The 6,201-nt window shown below is 32.7% G+C and overlaps 1 long non-coding RNA gene across 1 annotated transcript; it reads right to left on the bottom strand.

The window, feature by feature from the left end:
- Window positions 1-4,588: 4,588 nt before the first annotated feature.
- On the bottom strand, window positions 4,589-5,767 carry LOC143603644 (uncharacterized). Its single transcript, XR_013148102.1, has 3 exons — window positions 5,008-5,767; window positions 4,813-4,902; window positions 4,589-4,735 (listed from the first exon to the last, which is right to left on the bottom strand). It is a non-coding gene; the product is annotated as an uncharacterized LOC143603644 (long non-coding RNA).
- Window positions 5,768-6,201: the final 434 nt, after the last annotated feature.

The following is a 6,201-nucleotide window of genomic DNA, read 5'->3' as shown; positions in this document are numbered from 1 at the left end:
CCAATAATATGAACACAGAAAAATTTTAATAAAAAATGTTAGTTATTAAGGGTTCCTTATGGTTCTTAGATAACTTTATGAGCTCTATAATGATACACATCATATATATATATATATATATATACTAGTAAAAGCCCGCGCGATGCGGCCGAAGCTGCGGAAATTTATAAACCAAGTATTCATTTCTGCTAGTTTATCAATCCTCTCTTGAAATATATAGCACATGAGTTTGTTTTCTTATTTGTATAATATTTTACAAAATTTTCTTATCAATTCATAGTATATTAGTTTTTAAAATAGATAGAATGAAATAAGGCTCTATACAGGGTAAGTTAAAACAAATGCATGTATAGGTTCTAAGAACTGGTCAAATTATCGATGGTTATATTGACATAGATAGTTGGTAGCCTGGTAGTATATATATAAAAGTTACAGATAACAACTGGGTACCTATAAAACATAAAGTTATGTTAGATTTACCAAAATCACACCTTTAAAAATCGATAAACAAAAAATCTAATTCGTTATTCCCAGCAATACCATAAATATTACTGAATTTTCTCATTAAGTCCTTATAGTTGATATACATATTTCTTATTCTTCTCTCTTTTCGTCTCTTACACATTATATAACTCATTCTTGAGTATCACTATAAGACCGTGTGTAGCACGTGGAGCCCATATGGGGGCACCACATCATCATAGGGCGTTTTGACAAAAATTGACGTAGTGGATGGAACCTCAACCAATCGTTACCTTATTATTATTTATCAACAAAACAAAAACATATAAAAGAACCACCAGTCATCCCCCCCCCCCCTTTCAGTCGCTTTGTGTGAAGCCCCCCCCCCACCCACCCACCCACCCCCCCCCCCTCCCAAAGCACCCTAGAGACGGTGTTCCCGGCATTTTGAGGGCACGTTAGGGGTGGGAAGTGCCTCACTACGCATGATCTAATTGACTTCAACAAACATACCTACTTTTCTATATAAAGCAAAGTTTTTTACATGCATGTTGCGACATGTTTTTTTGTACGTCTATAGACCAAATCTGTAGCAAGAGCGACAATGTATAAGCGTAACCCTTTACCTGCTAAATTAATCCTATGATACACACAAAATTTGGTCAACTCATGAATATATACCCCCTTTCTGCCAATCAAAGCAGCCCTAAAACTGAACTCTATTTTGGTATGTTCTACGTTCTAACTTTAATGGGTTGATCTCCGGTGTGTCCAATCATATTCAACTCTTATGTTTATATTATGTCTACATTTAAAATGTAAATTGCAGAAGCCAATATATTTTAAAGCAATTGCATAATGCATCCGTGTTAGTTTTCCATAAACTTAGTAATTTTAACTCATCCGTGTTGCATAATGCGCCAAGTTCTCAATAAACTCAAAACAAACCTAGATCTTGGGTTCTTTGGTAAACATGTCGATGTCCAACGACATAAGAGGAGGGGGGTCTTTATTAAGCTTGTCAACGTTCAATGGCATCTGACATATGGTGTAAACAACACATATAACATAAACTTTCAGGTGGCAAATTTCAAAAACACATTTTAGTAATTGTTCAGTTGAAGCCTCACATATGCATCTTTGTTGACATCAAATTCACCACAACTTAGGGCAGAAAATATGGTAACAATCTGCAGCGTAACAAAAGTATAAGAACCTTTGAATACAATCTGGAAACATTAATACACATTTATAAAGCAAGAAGAAAATGCTTCACATCTCAAGTGCACATCTCAAGACATAAAAACACAAATTATAACCATTGTATGATGTATTCTAGCATTAAGTTGTATTTTGAATATATACAAAATGACAAATAGTCCTATTTACCAACAAGCTTGAACATGAGACTAATGGCAAGGCAAATAGAATCTGATATGTGAAGAATTATTCCACACTAAACATTTCACCATTTGTTACAAAATTACCTCATTCTTCATACAAAAACATGAGCAATAAGTCTATTAGCACAAACAACAATTTCAACAGCACAAAATCACAAAAGCAAACTCAATCCAATTTAATAACATACGCACAAACAACAAAAATTTAAAAATCAAACAAGTAGTCGAAATAGTTAGTGTTTGGTTTAAGTGTTTGGCTAAAACGAACGAACACGGGCACGCTTCATTTCTTTACGAATAAAAATCGTTTTTTAGTGTTCTGTTAAAGTGAAACGACCCAACATGAACTCTTTTATTTTCTTATAGAACTTGGTTATTTGTGTAATGGATGTACACGAAACCGTTTATGTTCTTAACATACGTACACAAACACGCTTATTTTCTTAACAAACAAACACGTTTATTTTCTTTACAATCGAACACGAGCACCTTTATTTTCTTTGCAAAAAAACAAGAACGTGAAAATCCATTTGTTTAAGTCTTTGTGTTAGTTCGTGTGTTTGGTTAAAGTTTGACAAACCAACACGTAAATTTTCATAACTAATGAACAAGAACAAGACAATATGTTGAGCGCATGCCCGTTCACTTGTTCGGTTAAATTTAAACAAACGTACACAAAAAACTCACAAAAAACTCGTGTTCTTTTTACAGCATCTGCTGCAACTTTCCATACCTCGTCTGCGTTGAAACGAGCCAATGTGCACGGGCTGATTTATACAGCTGCCGAGTACTTTTTCTTAATACGCACGTCCATTGTCTTCTTCCCAAGTGAGCTAACCGCCCACGTCGGGTTGGACCACACCAAACTGCAAAAATAGATTATTTATAAGAGATTGGTATTAATATTTAACTGAATATTGTATTTAGTATGGAGGAGCACGCGTTAGGTTCGCTTCTGTTATATTTTAAGTTTTTAAAACCGTTTGATTTTGGTTTGTGTTCGCCTCTACTATATGCAGCTTTTTGGTTTTACTGATTTGACTTGAAAATTGTAAGCTGAAACAAAATGAATATAAATATTGAATTGGTGCCAACAAAAGGTTAATCTTAATTAAAAAGTCAACAATCCTCAAAACAAAATGCCTAGTCAATATAATAATATTAATTATGAAAACCATAAATAAAAATTTACATATGGGAAAACCAAAAGTGAAATACCCGCATAAAGAATATCAATAGAATCCATCAAAATTGAATTTCATTCTTTAAAAAGGTCAAAACTCAAGTTTTCAAACATATTCTTATCTAAGAACCAATTTGGGTTGTATTAATTTCACAATGCACATCAAGCTTGAGTTGTGGCTCGTTTAAGGCTACACAAGCTAAAGCCGAGCTTAGGCTCATTCATAAATTTTCTCAAATATATAATAATAAATAAAAACGTATATAAATTAAGTTATAAACAATAAACAAGCCAAGCTCGAGCTCGGCTCATTTACACCCCTATCTACAAATACCCTAACTTGATTTCTGGCAATTCAGACATTAAAAATAACTAACCAAATTCCAAAAAGCAAATGAAGATGCTAGTGAATATGTTGTTGACTTGTTTCAATACTACCGTACTCCTAATAATAACATTAATGAAATAAACAAACAAAAATTAGACATTCAAGTTTAGTTTACACTCGTGTTCGATTATGTTTGTGAACCATTTGTTTAGAACATTAACGAAACAAAATAAACAAACACAAACACAAACACAAAAACATTCATACAGGTTGGGTTGACAAGCTATTTTTTATTTAAATATCATGATTATAGATAAGTTTAATGTAATACTAAATGAATGTATATTGACATATTAATATGTTAAATAAAAACTCGTTTAGGCTCATGAACCGGCTTGAGCTCAATATGTGAAGCTTCGGCTCAAGCTCGAGCTCATTTTTTATATCAATAATAAAACAAGCTCGAGCTCATTAACTGTTACATCTATACAAACATAATACATAAAGAATTAAAATTTCAACTCACCTCAGTCTAACCAGCGAACAGCGGCTACTGTATCCGAATGTGCAGTTTCCATTTCTCCGTTCTTTAAATAAACAACACACTATACACATAATAGAACAAAAATTAGTTAAATAACAAATAGTCTTGGTTCTAAAAACTTCTTAATCTTCTTTAAAAGGTGTCTATTTGGGCCATCTTTGTTCCAGAAAGGGTCAATAGTTACCCAAGGTATTTTTTAATGCATTGCAAATACCCTTAAATTTACACAGTAAAAATATAATTATTTAATCGTTTTATTTCACTAATTAGTTTCTTAGGAGTGGACAAATATGTCAAGTCAAGTCAACCCAACTGCACTGGTTTTGAGCCCGACGCATCTCATATGACCCACCCATCTTGCAACTTCTAAATTTGATCATTCAACTTTCTAAAGTTTATAGCCTTTTAAGTTGGGTTAGCTAAAAGTTACCAGAAAAATGGTGCCGAAGAAGTGCATTCCCACCTGCAGATGAGTGAATTCAATGATAGCTTCCAAGGCCAGTTATATTACATAGCAAAAAAAATACCTTTCACGTGACTGCAATGAGCATAAACTGTAGTATGTAGTTAACAACTAAGTGGTTATAACCAATAAACAATCTTTAAAATGAACGATAATGAATAAAGATTTTAAATGTGAGTCGTTAAAACATAACATTTAACGTTTTATTTGTAATCTTACATGTTAAAAGAGCAACACACCTTTGGTTGCCTCTCATCCACCACATACACAAGCTTTTCAAAAGACCATTCGCCAGCTTATGTTTGATAGTCGTGAAAATAAAATTCAGCCGAACAGATTCTTTCCTGGTAAACTGAAAATAAAAATTAAAAAAACGTTACAGGTGTATTTTAGTCATATTTTATGATGAGGGTAAAATGGTCATTATACCTGAAAGTTGATGATTGATCATAGAAACCCTTTGCATATTTCCAAAATTCATCACTTAATCACACCCGTCAAAGAGTAAATAATAACGCACTGCTAGCATCCGATGATACCAAACACACGAGAATATAAATGTTAGATAATTAACAATGTTTTAAATGTCTTTATCTTGTTGATTTTGAAAGGATAAGAACTTACGAACAAAAGCTCCTAAACGACTTTAGAAGCCTCGTGCTTTTTTATAAATGGATGTGAAAGAAGCTGAATAAGTATATCAATAAAAAACCATAAGTTCGTTGATATAAAAACATAAAATTTTCTGAATTATCACATATAGCCAGCTTTTCTTTATTACCTTCTCTGTTGTTGGTCTTGCATCAACATCTTTGTGTAAACACGAAATTTAAGCGATTCAAACCATAATAAGCAAGTTCAGCAACATCGTCAAAACTTAAAACATTAACTGATTTAATAATTATCAAACTGAAAAAAAAAAGAGATAGAGCTATAAAATAAGAATGCAAATAATCAAGAATAAACATCTTCTAGTTATTTAGTTAACAGCTTGTGAAACCAGAGTAGATGATATCTGCTCACCTTGTTTTTGAAGTTCTTGAACCCACTTTTTAGTGCGTGTACACAAATCCTCAAAATCATTAGATAAATAATAGCAAGTAAATTTAATTTCCAAACACATAAATATTACTTACAAGATAAGAACAATATTAAAAAGGATGCAAATTATGATACCTTTCTTGACCAGCCGTAACCCAGATCTCAGATTTCATAGTCGTCAGTTAGGGTTTGCGACAAAATCGCCGCTCCAGTAATCTATTCTTGTAACCACAACATCAATACAGATTATATCAACAACTAATTCTATCAAATCGAAACCCCAAAAGGTTAACGTGGAATTGAGAAAGTGAAATTATGGAAAATTAACCTGGAAATTAGCGCAACTTCGGTTTCCATGCAGATAGGTACCAACAGTTCAGCAGATTGCGCAACAAAAAGTTGTTTCATGGTTCTCTCAACTCCTTTATCCAAATTGTGTAAGGACAATTGGGTTGTCTTCTAAACTCATGTTTTTAAGTTCCAGATTTGGAACCAACCCATTTGAACTTTCCAAGAAAGAGTTATGATGTCAGGAAGACAGACCAGAATCTGACTTCCCATAACAGCTTTGACACATGTTTTTGTAAAATCATAAAAACTATTCATAACTCGTCCAATAATTGCAAAGTTTAGCTTTCTGGAAACTAGACTCAAAGTAGAACTTCAAATATTTAAGAATCCATCATAATAAATCAATTATCATCGAGTTACAGATCAATCAATCAACGATAACGTATATATCAGCAAACTGTTGTCAACAAAACTCATTCCGTAACA

The sequence above is a fragment of the Bidens hawaiensis genome, unplaced genomic scaffold (assembly GCF_021521415.1).
Source record: "Bidens hawaiensis isolate Kalapana, Puna unplaced genomic scaffold, B.hawaiensis_p1.1 tig00062331_1, whole genome shotgun sequence".
Classification (NCBI taxonomy): Eukaryota; Viridiplantae; Streptophyta; class Magnoliopsida; order Asterales; family Asteraceae; genus Bidens; species Bidens hawaiensis.
The sequence above is the reverse complement of the archived record's forward strand: the minus strand, read 5'-3'. Positions and strand labels throughout refer to the sequence as shown.